Source organism: Narcine bancroftii, chromosome 3 (assembly GCF_036971445.1).
Source record: "Narcine bancroftii isolate sNarBan1 chromosome 3, sNarBan1.hap1, whole genome shotgun sequence".
In the NCBI taxonomy this organism is placed as follows: domain Eukaryota; kingdom Metazoa; phylum Chordata; class Chondrichthyes; order Torpediniformes; family Narcinidae; genus Narcine; species Narcine bancroftii.
The window spans coordinates 50,151,464-50,167,853 of NC_091471.1; the positions used below are offsets into that span (position 1 = coordinate 50,151,464).

General features: G+C 39.8%; 1 protein-coding gene across 2 annotated transcripts in view; it reads right to left on the minus strand.

Moving 5' to 3' along the window:
- The window catches only part of adamts12 (ADAM metallopeptidase with thrombospondin type 1 motif, 12), a 727,938-nt gene that overhangs the window by 160,120 nt on the left and 551,428 nt on the right, over positions 1-16,390 (minus strand). The gene's annotated exons all lie outside the window — the stretch shown is intronic.

Genomic DNA, 16,390 nt, shown 5'->3' on the forward strand with positions numbered 1-16,390 from the left:
TTACATTTATTTGTTTATATTTCTCCCATTTGTTTATGTATCTCTTTTCTTGAGTACTGTTTACAGTGGAAATTCTGCCTGGCCTGCAGGAAAAAAGAATCTCAGTGCTGTATGATGGCATGCACGTACTCTGCATGTATTCTGACAATAAGTTTGAATGTACAACTTCTAAACTTTGGAGAAAAATACAATTAAAAACAGAGTAAATGCAGCATCTATTGCCAATGAGAAATCCATTTAAGAGTCTTATAACAGCAGGAAAGAAACTGCTTTTGAATCTGGAGGTTCATGTTTTCATGCACAAGTATCTTCTGCCCAATATAGTATGCTGGGGGTTGTAGCGTGAATGAAAGCTCTCCCGACTGGAAGGAGAACATACGCTTTTATTAGCTTATAACTGAGGGAAGGGTTTTACAGAGGTGCTCAGGGTTTAGGGGGGGGGGGGGGGGTTATATATTGGATAGATGGGGGCGGAGCCAGCCATCAGTATAACACACCACCAGTGAATCTCATTTCACTGCAGGAGTAGAATGGAACCCTTACGCATGAAGCCTGGAGACCAGTATCTCTAGGTTCAAGGGCAGTTTCTTTTCAACTGTTGTCAGGGTCTTGAACCTCTTTTTTTCACTAAACAGGGACATCCAACATCACAAAAGGACTGTCTGCTTTATTGCTAATTCACTATTTTTGTACAGGGATAACTGTGAATATTTATTATCTATCTTGTCTCTTTTTAATAAAATTAAGTACACTATTGTGGTTTTTTTGCGCATTGCATTGTACTTTTATACTTGTTTTGTGGTTATTTTTAAGTACCTGTTCAGTAGCATGAAGTAAGAATGCTGGTGCATATGTACCTTGTACAATGCATATGTAAATAAACTCATCATCATTAGCTATCTATTATCTATTAACAGTTTTCCAGGGAAAAAATGAAGATAAGATAGAGAGGTGGTTGATTTAAGTAACTCCTGAGCTGAGTTTACAAAGGTAAAGGTAAAGTTTCCATTGTTGTTGCATAATACTACATTTAGAATGTCAAGCCCCTTTCACACTTGCCAGTAATCCCAGGAATCCAGCGCCATTCGGCCTTTAAAGTGGCAAGTGTGAAAGCAAAACCTGCTCAATGCCAGCATCAGATGATGTCATAACACGCCAGCGATTGCCGGCCTCGACCCTGGCATCTGCGGACGCTGGCTTTGAGATCAGGCAAGTGTGAAACAACCAATTGCATTGCAGGCACTTTCTATTAATGGTAGAACAGACCAAAAGCTGGGGATAAACCCTTGCAAGTGTGAAACGTTCAGTGCTCTAGTGTGAAAGGCCAAACCCCCATTCCTACGGGACACTCAAAGGCCGATTTACTGGGATGCAAATGTAAAAGGGGCTTAACATATATTAAATTGTTTAAATTTTGTCTACCATAGGCAGACACAGAGTTGCCACTTTGTTCAGTGCCTCTCACAGAATCATTCAGCATCTGGTGTTCCTATGCGGTCTCCCCTCCAAGTACTGACTAGTCCTGACCCTGCTTAGGATCCGAAATCAAACAATCTCAGGTATTTAGTCTATTAGGTGCTGGAGTTTCATGTGATCTAGAGCAGACCAGTTCCTGTTCCAATCTGTGCTACATCCAGACAGGATACTTTCTCTAGTCCAAATGAAAAAGTTGCTTATCACATATAAGTTTGATACCACTATTTTGGAGACTTTAGCCCCTTTCATGCTTGTAAGTGATCCCAGGAATCAAACGCCAATCGGCCTTTAAAGTGTCTTGCGTGAAAGCAAAATCTGCAGCCGCTGGCGATGCAATCAAGCAAGTGTGAAAGAGGTAATTGCATTGTGGGATTGAAATGACCCAAGTTTTTGTGTAAGTGCAGGAAGAAAAGATTAAAATGAAGGTATAAACTTTGCCATGGTAAAGTTACAGTGAAAGAGAGAGAGAGAGAGAGAGAGGGGAAATAAATACCAATAAACAGTAATAAATAGCAATAGTGGACAATTTTTTTGACAGAATGGGGAAAATGGTACTGCTATAGCGCACAATTTATAAAGACCGAGGGAAAAAGCAATGGCGGGTCTGACTTCCCAGAATGCCATGCGCAGAGAAACCTCACTATGAATTCTCCATACATGCAGCTAGACATACAGCTCTTTCTCTGCCACATGGCATTCTGGGAGGGCAGGCCAACCATTGCTTTCCCCACAGTATTTATACATTGTAGACAATAGTGCTACCAATTTTCTCACACTGTTTAAATTATACGCGATATAGCTACCAACCTTTCCACGCTATATAAATTGAACGCTATAGCGCCTCCAACTTTCCCACCCTATTTAAAAATTGTCCACTATTGTTATTTATTGTTTGCACTTTCCCACGGTCCCTTATAAAGGTTTATATAGGTCAGCACAATATCAACAGGAGCTGAAGGGCTCAGACTGTGCTGTACATAAAACTTTGTTATGTTATAATTAGGCATGATTAATTTTGTTCAAATATCAGATCATAATACATTGATCAGGAATTAGGGCAGGTCCACCATCACTCGATCTGTCGTGATGTCATCCTAATCCTGGGGTTGGCTCCTTGCAAGTGTGAAAGCATTCAGTGTCCCAGTTAGGAGTGGTCAAGTGTGAAAAGCCAAACCCCCATTTCTATCCCAGGACACTGAATGGCCAATTTAGTGGGATGCAAGTGTGAAAGGGGCTTATGCAAACATCGATTTACCTAATTGGAATCCTAGGAAGCAGGTGATGGCCCATGAGGGGAGATTGCATTAGAATGGCCATGACTAAATGGTGTACAAAAGAATAGTGATCCTGTTGAATTGAATAAAGATATATTGAGGTGAGAACAGAACAATGCAGGACAGGAACAGAACCTTTGGCCCACATCTCTGTGCTGAGCATAATGGCCAAGTTATGTAAAACTGTTTTCACTCAAGTTGATACAATAGCTGCTGAAAAACAGTTTCTTGCAGAGAAAAGGTCTGGTTTTGGGATGAGGGAAAAGTCATTCTGGATTGGGATAAGCAGAAATTTCTTCATCAAAGTTTTTAATAGTTTTTTTTTCCCCTTTCATAATAGAAACATAAACATAGAAGATAGGAGCAGGAGTAGGTCATTCGACCCTTCGAGCCTGCTCCGCCATTCAACGAGATCATGGCTGATCTTAAAGTTCAGTACCCCGTCCCCGCCTTTTCTCCGTAACCTTTAATACCCTTATACTGAAGAAATAGATCTAATTCCCTCTTAAGTATATTTAATGAACCTGCCTCTACTGCCCTCTGTGGCAATGAATGAGGGGTTCAATTAGAGGTGGAGAAAAGGAGGATGCTGAGAAACAATGGGATGCAACCCAAGGTGTGGGTTGTGGTCAAGGCGACCACAACATAGTGATGAAAATGGCAGTACCTTCAGGAAGATGTGCATTTAATCATGAGTACTCCCAACATCCTATGAGAGCTCACAGAACTTTTCATAAACAACATTTTTTATGAAACAGGACTGATTACAGAAAAAAATCTTTCTCTGTTCTTGCTGCTCCCATGAAAAAAGTGCCACAAGACACATGCCATCAGGTTCAGAAACAATTACTACCATCAGATTCCTAAACAAGAAATTCAGTCAGAGACTCAATTAAAGACAGTTTGCACACTATTTATTATTGAATATTTACTTTCGGTATTTTACAGTTTGATTGCACTTCCTACTTATTTACATTTCTCCTTTGTATACATTTTTTTTTGTTGAGTGCAGTTGTTTTATTGAACTACTGATAAGTAGAAATTCTCCCTGATCAGCAGAAAGCATTTCAGGGTTGTATGTGATGTCATGTATGTACTCTTGTAATAAATCTGAACTTTGAACTTCGTCACCAGCATTATTCTCTTGTAAATTGGGATTGGGATAAATACAGGCAATTTTCCAAAGATACTATGATAATCCTGATCAAACTGCACAATTGAGGTCAATAACTGGGCGAGTTGCATCTAGAATCTGAGTCAGAATTAATTATAAAGGAGTTGAAGTTAATATTTGGTGAAGAGTTAAAAGCTGCATAAGATTACATAAAACCAAATTCTGCATGGCATTTTATAATAGTTTGTATAATTTCTTGTCATGAAATCTTTTGTCATATTGCAAAAGGATTGTGGTCCACTGGGAAAGTAGGACTTGAAAAGGCAGTTGAAATTTAACACAGACACATGTGAAGTGTTGTATTTTCCTGGGTTAAACCAGGCTAGGACTTGCATAGTAACTGGTAGGGTTCTGGACAGTGTTGTCAGAAAGATCTAGGAGTACAAATGAACAGTTCCCAAAAAGTTCTGAGACCTTATAGACTGATGTAAAATCAGGAGTGACAAAAATGAGATGAATAGTCAAGTTTTTTCTCTCAATGTGGGTTAATCTAAAACTAGAGGGCATTGATTGAAAGAAAGAGAGGAAATACTTCATAAGAAACCTTTTTCACATTGAAGATAATAGAGAAGTGGAAAGAGCTGTCAGAGGCAAGAACAATTAGAATGTTAAGAAGATAAATAGACAGGTATTTGGATAGGCAGACAGCTGGGCTGGCGTGGACAAGTTGGGCCTGTTTCCATGCTTTATAACTCAATGTCTGTCTTTTTCTGGTGTCTTGTTAGTTATGTTACATTACTTGTAGTAATTTATATAACATTAACAGTACTATTTCTTAGTTTCAATAACCTTAGAAGGCAGAGGTTTATGTGCATATTGTGCAACCTAGTCTTCTAGATTCAGGGAGAACTACTTATAGAGTGTGTCAATTGTGGGGTTCTGAGAAGGGAAACATAAAAACCGAGGAGGAGAACAAGGGAAAAGGGAGTAGGTACAAGTCACTGTGGCTGCATCTAACCTGATCAGAGAGACTTACGAGCGGGAAAATATTCCTGGGACTAAGAAAACCAGAAATGGACAGGATCTGTGTGGTGGTTAGCATGTAGACAGAGAGAGTTACAATTAGAATAGGAACATCAATGAATGATAAAATGTTGCAGCAGGTAGTTAGCATTTTAAAATAAAATTTTAAAAGTAAAACAATGACGTCAGTGACAAGTGGTGTTCTGGCATCCATATTCTTTGTGATTTTTATAAATGACCTAGATGAAGGAGCAGAAGGATGAATCCACAAGTTTACAGATGATAATGAAGGTTGGAAGAGTTGTGCATAATGTTGAAGTTTGTTGTATGTTACAAAAGGATACTGACAGAATGCAGAGTTGGGTGGAAAAGTGGCAATGAATATCAATCGAGATAAGTGTGAGACAATGCATTTTGGAAGGTCAAACCTGAAGGCTGAGTACAGGGTTAATGGTTGGATACTTAACAGTGTGGAAGAACAGAAGAATCTGGATAATTAAGAAGGCCTATGGGATTCTGGGCTTCATTTGTCAGGGGATTGAGTTTAAGTGTTGAGAGGTTATGTTGCAGCTCTACAAATATCTGGTGAGACCACAGTTAGAATATTGTGTTCCGTTCTGGTCACCTCATTATAGGAAGGATGTGGAAGTTATGGTGAGGATGCACAGGAGATATACCAGATTGTTGCTTGGATTAGAGAACTTGCCTTATGAAGCAAGGTTAGCAGAGCTAGAACTTTTCTCTTTGGAACGAAGGATGAGAGGTGACTTAATAGAGATCTTCAAGATTTTGAGAGCCATAGATAAAGTAGACAGCCAGCACCCATTTGTTCCCCAGGTTGGAGTAGCAAACATCAGAGGACATCTGTACAAATGGAAGGGAGGAAGGTTTAGGGGAGATATCAGGGGCACCTTTTTTTTTGCAGAGAGTTGTAGATGCCTGGAATGCCTTACGAGGGGTGGTGGTGGAGTTTGAAACATTAGGGACATTTAAGAGACACTTAGACAGGCAGATGGATGAAAAGAAAAGAAAAGGTGGCAATATATAGAGGCAGGTATTATTGTACTGAAACCTTTGAGTCTTTTATTGGATTTGGACTATTTTTCTAAGCTAACAATAGCAAAAATATTAATGTGGAAGATACTGTCTGCACGCAGACTATCAAAATTAATGGAATCAGATCAGAGAATCATTTTCCTGAGCAAATAATGCAAGTGAAATTATACTTATTGGATGTTGCAAGTTGTAATGTAAACCATAAGGGGCTATTTATTTATTTATTTATTTTTGTGTTGAAATTATATAGGCCGGCATAACATTAAGGTCAAAGGGGATTTACTATGCTGCATTGTTCTAAGGCAATGACAGCTGCTGGATAAACAGCATAAACCTTCAAGAGCAGGATGTAAAACCTCGGGTAAAGGATGACCTCGTAGCAAGTCTTATGAATGAACTGTCGGAGTTAAACAGGCAAACTATGCACTGAAAGAAAGATTGATACATGCATTACAACAGAAAGATGGTATCGGGAAAAGGCTCATCAAAGAATGATTAGATTAACTATAGTAAATGTAACTGGATGGCAGTCACACCAGAAAGAGAATGGATAAATTTTATTACAATTGTTTGATCTGTTCAACTCACACCTGAGACCTATAAATGAAGAGAGAACTTCCAAGGTACACTTGATGATCAGAAGGACCATGGCAATTTGTAGAGACAGATTTTATTGTACTTTTGAGTCTTTTCTTGATTGAGACTTTTTTTTGTACTCTACCTATAGCTAAAATATGAATGTGGAAGTAATGTTTGCATGTAGTTTATCAAATATAATTCAATCAGGTCAGAGAAATCATTTTACTGAGTAGGTAATACAAGCAAAATTGTACTTTTGGATATTGAAAGGGAAGTTGTATGTAAACCATAATCTACAGACCCTGGAATCATCAAATGTATGAACAGAACCATAAATGAAAGACTTAGAAAGGGTTAGATTTTCGGAAGATAAAATCAGACAAAGTTCCTCCTATTCAGTGGGATTCTCACCTCATGAGTCATTAACAGGGGAACTGATAGTATGTACTCTAAATGGAAGACAGCAGAAGGACAGAAGGAGAAATTATATGGTAAAGTTGCAAGGGACATTGATAGAAGCAATCGAGCCCTGACCTTCATCATAACTAAGGATAGGAGTAGACAAAATGGGAAAGTGTTTAACTGAGCAAGGGCTAATTTCAAAGGGGTTAGGCAGGGACTTGGGAAAGTAAACTGGAAACAGATAGTCTCAGGGAACTGCGGAGGATGTTAAGGAACCACTTGCACGGAATTCGGATTGTTTTGTCCCATTAAGACAAGAAAAGGATGATGGGGTACAGAAGCCATGGTTGACAGGAGAGGTGAGACCACTAGCCAAGTGAAAGAAGGAAGCATACATAGGTTTAGAGAGGAAAAGTCAGGAAGGGCTCATGAGAATGATATGATAGCCAGGAAGGAATTTCAGAAAGGAGTCAGAAAAACTAGAAGAGGGCATGAGGATGCCCTGGCAAGTGGGATTAAGGAAAATCCCAAGGAATTCCACATATATGCAGGATTGCTCAGGGTTAAAGTTGGGGTGGGGGAAAGGTGTAGGGTGGGGGAGGTGGAATGCCAGAAGGTGTTGGAAGTGGGGGAAGGTCCTAAATGAATACTTTGCTTCAGTGTTCACCAGGGAGAGATACCTTGGAGTGAATATGAGGTCACTGTAGTACAGACTAAGAAAGAAGAAGTGCTGGAACTTTAAAAAAAACAATTGGATAGGTAAGTCCCCAGGTCCAAGACAAGATATACAGCAGGTTACTAAGAAAGTGAGGTATGAATTGCTGAGGCATTGGCAATTATCTTTCTGCCCTCTCTGGGAACAGGAGAGGTTTGGAGAATGGTAAATGTGGTCCCTTTATTTAAGAATGATAAGAATATGAACCTGGGTATTATAGACCAGCGAGTCTTACATCAGTGGTGGACAATCTAAGGGTAAGGATTTATGAACAAATAGAGAAGCATAGTCTTCTCACGGATAACACCTTTTTTCCCAGGGCAACAGTAGGAAATGATAGAGGGCATCTGTTTAAGGTGAGTGGAGGAAAGTTTTGGGGAGATGTCAGACACAAGTTCTTTTTTACACAGAGTGGTGCGTGGATGCAAGAAAAAAATAGAAGGCTATGGGTGTGAGAGAGAGAGAAATATTGAATTGTTGAGCAGTAGGTCTAGATTGGTCAGCACAAAATTGTGGACACAAGGAGTTGTACTGTTTAATGTTCTATATTCAAAGCTATTAATTACGAGAAGTAAAACCAAAAGAATGGGACAAGGTGGACCAAGTAATGTGAGGAATTATGCAAGGTAGAATGCTATGAAGAATGGTTTCATATTGTTGAAAAACAATTCCCAAATGAAAATCAAAAGAGAAAAATGGTTTTACATTAATTAAATAAAACTATATTAATCTCAAAAGAATGGAACCACCTTGAATCTGATGAAATGATGGGTGCAAGAGGATGATGATATGCTGCAGTAGAAAAACCTCCAGTATGAGTTCCAACCTCTCAGGGAATGAACACAGTATGATTTGAGAAGCCATACCTGCCGAGGACACAACTGCAAATATTAAGTTATTTATGCAGGAGAATAAAGGCCCTTTATTCTGGGGATCATGTGGAGTAAGGTTGTGAACAATTAATCGATAATTTTTCAAGGGGACTTTGGGAACATCTTTGAAACACTTTCTCTAGCTCCTACAACAAAGCCCAGAGTAGAGTTCCTGTTTTAGGAATCTGGTAGCAGGCAGGTGAAAATTGTGGCCAGTCCACCAGAGATGGCCAAGTGCAACCAGAAATGATTTTTTTTTTCTGCTTCCTACTTTTGAGGATTGGCACAGTATGCAATTTTGTATTTATAAACAATAGTGCAGAATTTCATCCTTGTGATAATGTTTTGATTCTTCTTTCTTTCCTATATCAACATGTGTTCGATTTTGGTATTTTATTGTATATATTTGTAACATTTCTTTGATTTTGTTTGTTTTGTAACTTCATGTTGATTAAAAAATTTTAAAAATTAATGAAATAGAGATGTTTGTCTCCGAAGAGTGTTCACAACCCTCCAAAAAGAGTGTGATTCTAGGTGTTATCGAATCTTAGAAAGTTGTGCCATTGGATACAGAAACCCCAGAATGGTGGTACACAAAGTCAGTTACACTTCCAAATTCTTATTGCAATTTTCTACCCTCTCCTATTTGATTTCAATGTCATTGTTCATGTTTTAAGAAAGTCTTAACTTTGCACAGGTTCAGCCACTAGGCAGCAGTTAGGAGCAGGTCCTTTCCCTGTTATTCCTGTCAACTGCAAGATTTTAATAAAGGATGACTAAATTCAGCAGTTTTATTTCAGGTCGATAAGTTCTGTATATTCCTATCATAGAACACAGGTCTCACACAACCCCGTAAATGGTAGGGCCCTGAGGAGTGCAGTGGAACAGAGGGATCTGGGGATACAAATACATAATTCCCTGAGAGTGGCATCACAGGTAAATGGGACTCTTGGCATAATGGTTTTCATAAATCAAAATATTGAGTACAGGAGTTTGGATTTTATGTTAAAGTTGTATTAAATATTGATGAGGCCAAATTTGGAGAATTGTGTGCAGTTTTGGTCACCTGACTACAGGAAAGCTATCAATAAGTCAGAGAAGATTTACAAGGATGTTGCCAGGACTTGAGGAACTGAGTTCCAGGGAAAGGTTGAATAGGTCAGGACTTTATTTCCTGGAAGATAGAAGAATGAGGGAAGATTCTAGAGAGGTATTAAAAAATTATGAGGGGTGTGGATAGAGAAAACAGGCTGTTTTTTTTCCACTGAGGGTAGGTGAGAAACAAACTAGAGGACATGGATTAAGGATGAAAGGGGAAAAGTTTAGGGGGTACATTAGGGGGAACTTCTTCACACAGAGAGTGGTGGGAGTGTGGAATGAGTTGCCAGGTGAAGTGGTAAGTGTGGGCTCAATTTTCACATTTAAGAAAAATTTAGACAGATGCACGGATGAGAGGGGATTGGAGGGCTATGGACTGGGTGCAGGTTAAGGGTTCCAGGCAGAATAATAGTTTGGTGCAGAGTAGAAGAACCGAAGAGCTTGTTTTCTGTAGTGGAGTGTTTGATGGTTCTATTTTGAACATTAACCTTACAGAGTTACAGATCCATGGTGCTGTCCAGCCCATTATGTCCCTGTTGACCTTTAAGTTCGTTCATTATCTCCGCGGTGTCTCCAGATCATGGAGCATATACATACACACAGTGACTCTCAGGCATTCAAACAATGATCGTACCCCTCTGGTTTACCCCTCCTAAAGTCGACAATCCACTACTTGGTTTTGGTGAAATTGTGTGCGGGGTTGTTGTTGGTGGACCATTCAGCCAAGTTTTCAATCTCCCTCCTGTATTCTGACTCATTGCCCCCTGTCCTACAACCCACTACTTTGACCTTCGTCCTCCTGAATTCCACAATCATCTCCTTTTTCTTATTCACACAGAGCTCCAGGTTGTTATTCTCACATTACTCTGTTGGCCACTGAAACTCATCTCTGTAAACGGACTACTGCTGTATCATCTGCAAACTTGATGATCCTGCTTGAACTGAATCTGGCAATGCAGTCGTGAGTTAGGAGCATGAGCACGTAGCCCTGAAGTGTGCCAATACTCAGCGTGATTGGACTTGAGTTTATGCGACCAACCTGGACTGACTCTGGTTTTTCTGTCAAGAAACTTAGTTGTAGCAAAACAATGTATTATGTAAACCTGGAAATTAGAAGATAGCCTAAGAATACAGCAATGGTACATAGAAAAGAATAAATGTATTCCATTGGGAAAAATAACATATAATTTGAGAAATAACATCACAGTATTCAAACAAATTTGGGAACCGTACATGGAACACAACAGAGAGGGCTTACCGCGGACCTCCACCCCCTAAAATGACAGAAGGAGAAGACGACAAAATGAACTGACCCAGTATGTAAAAGTAGATGACACAATTTTCTTGTTTATTTTCATTGTGTGATGACATTGTTTAATGGGTTTAATGTATCATATATATTGAACGTTGAGTGGGTGGGGAGGGGGCAGGTGAAGGAGGGAGGGAAGGGAGGGGGAAAGGGGAGAAAATGACACTGTGTATATTCAAGAGGGAAACGTTTGTGTGTATTTTGGTCAGTATGGTTCATAGTGTGAAAAACAAAAAAAAATTAAAAAAAAAGAAACCCAAAATCCATTTGCAGAGAGGGTTGTTGAGTCCCAGCAATGTACCGTCTATGTTTTGCCTATTTAATTTTTATCTCTTAAAGGAAGCAATTGTATCTGATTCAAAGATGTGCAATTGCCTCATCTTCTCTGGCTGCTCACTCCATGTAGAAGAATAGCTTCTCTGATCCCTTTTAAAACTCTTTCATCTGATCTTAACCTGTGCACTTTTGTTTTTGATGCCCCTACTGTGGGGGGAAAAAATCTGACGATCTGCCCTACCACAGACCTGTCATAATTTTATGTCTCTATCAGGACACCCCTCAGCCTCTTTCGTTCTAGGGGAAAAAATCTGAAGTTTACAGTTCAGACAAGATACCCATGAACTCTTCTAAACTCCCTCCAACACTACCACATACAGTGCCTGACCTTTTATCCGGGATTCAGAACACCAGCAACCTCCAAAAACCAGCACTATTTTCCGTAATGAAAATGCCGGACTATCTCTCTCCTAGCCCCCGCCCCTGGCCATCCCCCGCTCACCCCTGGATATCTGTCGGTTTCCCCCGGCCATTCCCTGCCCGGCCCCAGCCGCCCACCCTTGGCTGTCCATCCATCACACGTCCATAGCCCGCCCCTCGCCTCCCGTCCATCGCTCACCACCGGCCACCTGTCCATCGCCCGCCCCCAGCCATCGCCACCTCCACCCCTGGCCATCGCCTTCCCCTGCCCACCCCCGGCCGCCTGTCCGTCATCCGCCCACATCCATCACCCGCCCCCGGCTGCCCATCTGTCGTCCATGCCTGGCTGCCCATCTGTCGGTCCCTCAGGGGTGCAGTGCTGGTGAGCCCAGAGTTTACTTGCTGCTGGTGCCAGAACGGTTCCAGCTGCATGGGAGATTATGGGTAAGGAAGACGGCCATTTCTCCCTTAGTGAGCCAGATGCTAGCCGCAGCCTGCTTCTCTCCCACCGGGTGCTCGGGGATGAGAGTCACCTTTCCACCAAAGGTAGGAGAGGGTGGGGATGGGGATGGCAGGGACAGGGACTGGGGCTTTATTATGAAATTTTACTTTAAAATAAAAACAAAATGATCGTGATATTATGGTCTTTATCTAAATTCATTTAACACCCCGCGCCCCTTTTTAAAAATATTTTGTTTTAGTTTTATGATCAAACAAGTATCAATAATTAACCATCACAAATATATAAAACAAATGAAAAGGAATCACTGATATAGTTTGTCCAAATTTCCAAAAATGAAAAGACCCCATCCCTCCTCCCCCAAACAAAAACCTCTCAAAAATAAAACAAAGAAAAAAGAAAAGAAAGAAATAATAAAGAAATTAAAAAAAGAAAAAGATAGAGGTAAAAAAAGAAAGATAAAGGAATTTTTGGGATTTGGAATCTAGTTCAGAAAGCCCAGTTCTTTTTTTTCCTACTGAGATCTCAAATATAGGAGAAGAAAGGATAAAAAAAAATTCAAAAAAAATTAGAGTGCCTAAAGTATTCAACCCTGCATTTGTAAATATGGCTGGCATACCTACAAAAACATATTGTACTTTTTCCTTAAATTGTAAGTAATTTTCTCCAGGGGAAGACACCTATGCATTTCCGCATTCCTTTGGGCTATGTCCAGAAGGGAATCAGGCTTCCAGTACATTTTCTGGCCACTGCTAATGCAATCTTACAAAATTCTAATTGGTACCTCGACAGCCTCATTTTAGGCCTTATGTCCATAATACTTCCTAAAGGAAACGATTCTGGACTTTGTGGCAATTGCTTCCCAATAATCTACTTTAATAAAATTCTTAAATTTTCCCAAAAAGTTTTTAGTTTAGAGCATGAGCAGGTAGAATGTAAAAAGGTACCTGCTTCTTCCCCACATCTAAAACATATATCAGATATATTGGAATTTAATTTATGCTGTTTCTGTGGGGTAAGATATAGCTGATGGAAAAAATTATATTGCACCAATCTATATCTTATATTAATTGTATTAGTCATGCAGTCATGACATAAATCAGACCAGGTCTTTAATACTAATATTCAAGTCTGATTCCCATCTTTGTTTGGATTTATATAGCTCCCGCTTAGGAATACACGAATGAAGTAGAAGTGCATTACTGATGTCAATTTCTTTGTGTTGCCCTTTCGAAATCTCCATTTCATTGCACTCTGGTAAAATCATGGTCGGTCCTAATACATCTCTAAAAAAAGCTCCTAACTGAAATTAGCAGAAGATTGTATTATAATGGATATTGCATTTATTTTTTAACTGTTTGAATGACATCAATTCCTCTTGTACGTAGTAATCTTCTACATATGTGATCCCTTTATGCGACCAGGCATGTAGAATTAAATTGTCCATAGTTAAAGGAATTATTCTATTTTGAATCAAGCGCATTTTTGGAATGATCTTTTTCATGGAACCAATTAAATTATTCAATTTATGCTAGATATTCAAAATGTGCTTAAATTGTTGGGCACTATCAGTTGCTTAATAATGTGCTTAATAAATGGTGCCTCCTTTTTAGCAGAAATAAATTTAGTACCCCATTTGTATATAAAGTCTTCTGCCAATCTCTCTCTTGGACTTTGTTCCATTTCCACCCACGAAGGCTTGTCTCTTCCAACAAAGAGGGAAGAGACAAATTTAATTAGGCTGTCGCGCCCCATTTTGTGCAATTTTGAAATGACACATTGCTTAAAGGGACCGCCATTTTAAAATGATTCCGAAATCTGGAAGATTCCAAACAATGGCTGGTCTCCAATCCCAATGATCCTGGTTAAAAGGTTAGGCCCTTGTATTTTCAAAAGTGCAGTGACCAGAACTGCACTCAATTCTCCAAGTTTGGGCTGACATGTTTTTTTTTAAGTTATAATATTGCATGACAACTTTTATATTCTTTCCCCTGAACTATGAAGGGAGATATGCCATCTTTACCACCCTCCCTAAATGTACAGTTAGGCATGACCTCCAGGCTTGGGTTGAGACTGAAATTTGCACTGCTCACTTCAAATGGGCCACAAACTCACAAGAAAAAAATAGAGAGAGAGAGAGAGAGAGAGAGAGAGAGAGAGAGAGAGAGAGAGAGAGAGAGAGAGAGTGCAGTTCTTTACAATTCAATCACATTGGCAATATTTGGAACTAAAGTATCAGTATGTATATACTATATTTTTTTTTACATCCACATATAAATACCATTCTTACTCTTCCAATTTGCTGATATCACAGTCACAGGACGTGTGACAAATAATTATGAGGCAACATACAGGAAGGAAAATGAAAGACAAGTGGCACAGTGCCAAGATAACCACCTCTCTCAACAAGACAAAGGAAATGACAACTGACTGTAGGAGCGGATCAGTCCCCACCTCTGTCCATATCAATAGCACAGAAATGCAAAGTGTGAATAAATTTAAAATATTATAATTTATATTTAAAATTTTTAATTTAGACATACAGCACGGTAACAGGCCATTTCAGCCCAAAAGTCTGTGCTGCCCAATTTAAACCCAATTAATCTACGCACCCGGTACATTTTGAATGGTGGGAGGAAACCGGAGCCCCTGGAGAAATCCCACACAGATAATGGGAAGTACATACAAACTCTTTACAGATAGAGCAGGATTTGAACCCCGGTCACAATTACTGGTGCTGTAAATGCGTTGCGCAAAATGCTTGGCTCTCCGTGCTACCCCAACTGTAACTCCAAGCTCCTTCGATTAAACATCTCCAATGTCCTGAACACTGATGGTCAAGAAAGTGCACCAACGTCTCTACTTTCTAGGAAGACTAAAAAAGTTTGGTGTGTCTCCAATGTCTTTCATTATCTTCTACTGGTGCCCCAACAAAAGCTACTTGTTGCTTGTATCATGGCGTGGTATGGGAGCTGCTCTGCTCACCATCAGGAGTTGCAGAAGGTGGAAAATGCATCTCATAATCTCATGCAAACTTCCTTCCTTTCCAAGGACATCTACAAATCGTGCTGCCAGGGAAAGGCAGCCAAAATACTGAAGAACCCATCACACACTGGACCCCATCTCACTGGACCCCCCTTCCATTGGGTAGAAGACATGCACCAGCCTTAGAGGCAGTTTCTTCTCCACAGCCATCAGGCTCTTGAATGAGCCCTATAACAATGCTCTTATTCTACCCTTGTTTTTGTAATAAGATTTTGTTTGTGTCATTGTAAATCTATATGTTTTGATTATGTTCCTGTCCTCCTACTACTTTATATGAAGGTTAGAATTTACCTGCTAGAATGCTTGAAGAAAATTAAAATGTCTCATTGTACTAGGTATATTGTAACAATAAAAATGAATTAAACTAATATAAAGTTGTGTTGAAATGAGTGGTCATTGGGATAGCAAGAGATACTTTGGTGATGTGACAAAAGATGTAAGCTTCATGTATATCCAGCACCACTTCTAAATGCAATCACTTGTTATTTTAGATCTTTGTCAAAGGAAAATCAAAGCAACAGAAGAAAGTAATGAGCAGAGAATAACTTTTCACAGCAGTCTCATATTTATAACATAGCCCAGTGAATTAAATCACTGTTAACATTCCCTCCTGCTGTACTCTATCTCTAGGTGTGAGCACAGTATATCTTGAGATCTATGAGCAGCATAATGGCTTCAGCAGCAGGGAACCAGCTATTGGCCAAAGACGGGCATTGAAAATGTGCTGCCTGGTACTCTGGAAACTGAATGGATGACTGACAGCCCTGGACCTATCTGACCTCTGCTGCAGACAAGAGGGCAGGAATGTGGGCTCAAGGTGGATGATGAATCCATGGAAACCTACCCTGGCATTGTGTGCAAAGAGCAATGGCGGAAGAGCAAAGATTTCCAAGCTGGTGTTGAACCAGGAACAGCATTTCTTTATGAAATCACAAACTTTGGGGGCTCACTTAAAAATCTGAAGTATGAGCCAGTGGTTTCCCTGCTGAGAATAAAGTCATGCTATTTAGGGAAACAATATTCAATGGATTAGGAAGATGGGAAAGAAGAAGTGGGGCAAGGTAAGGCTGGGAAGAATTAAAAAGAAAAATGTTTGTGCACCATATACTGGCCAATTTTCGGCGAGACTGGGAAACAATCAAGGGTCAACTTTTACCACATCAAGGGGCTTTCACTTTAAAATGATTCTAGAGTGCACTGATCACGACATCCAGGACATTTGAGACATTGTTTAGTCATGTAATATTGTGCCCCTGCACTTTTGTCCCCTG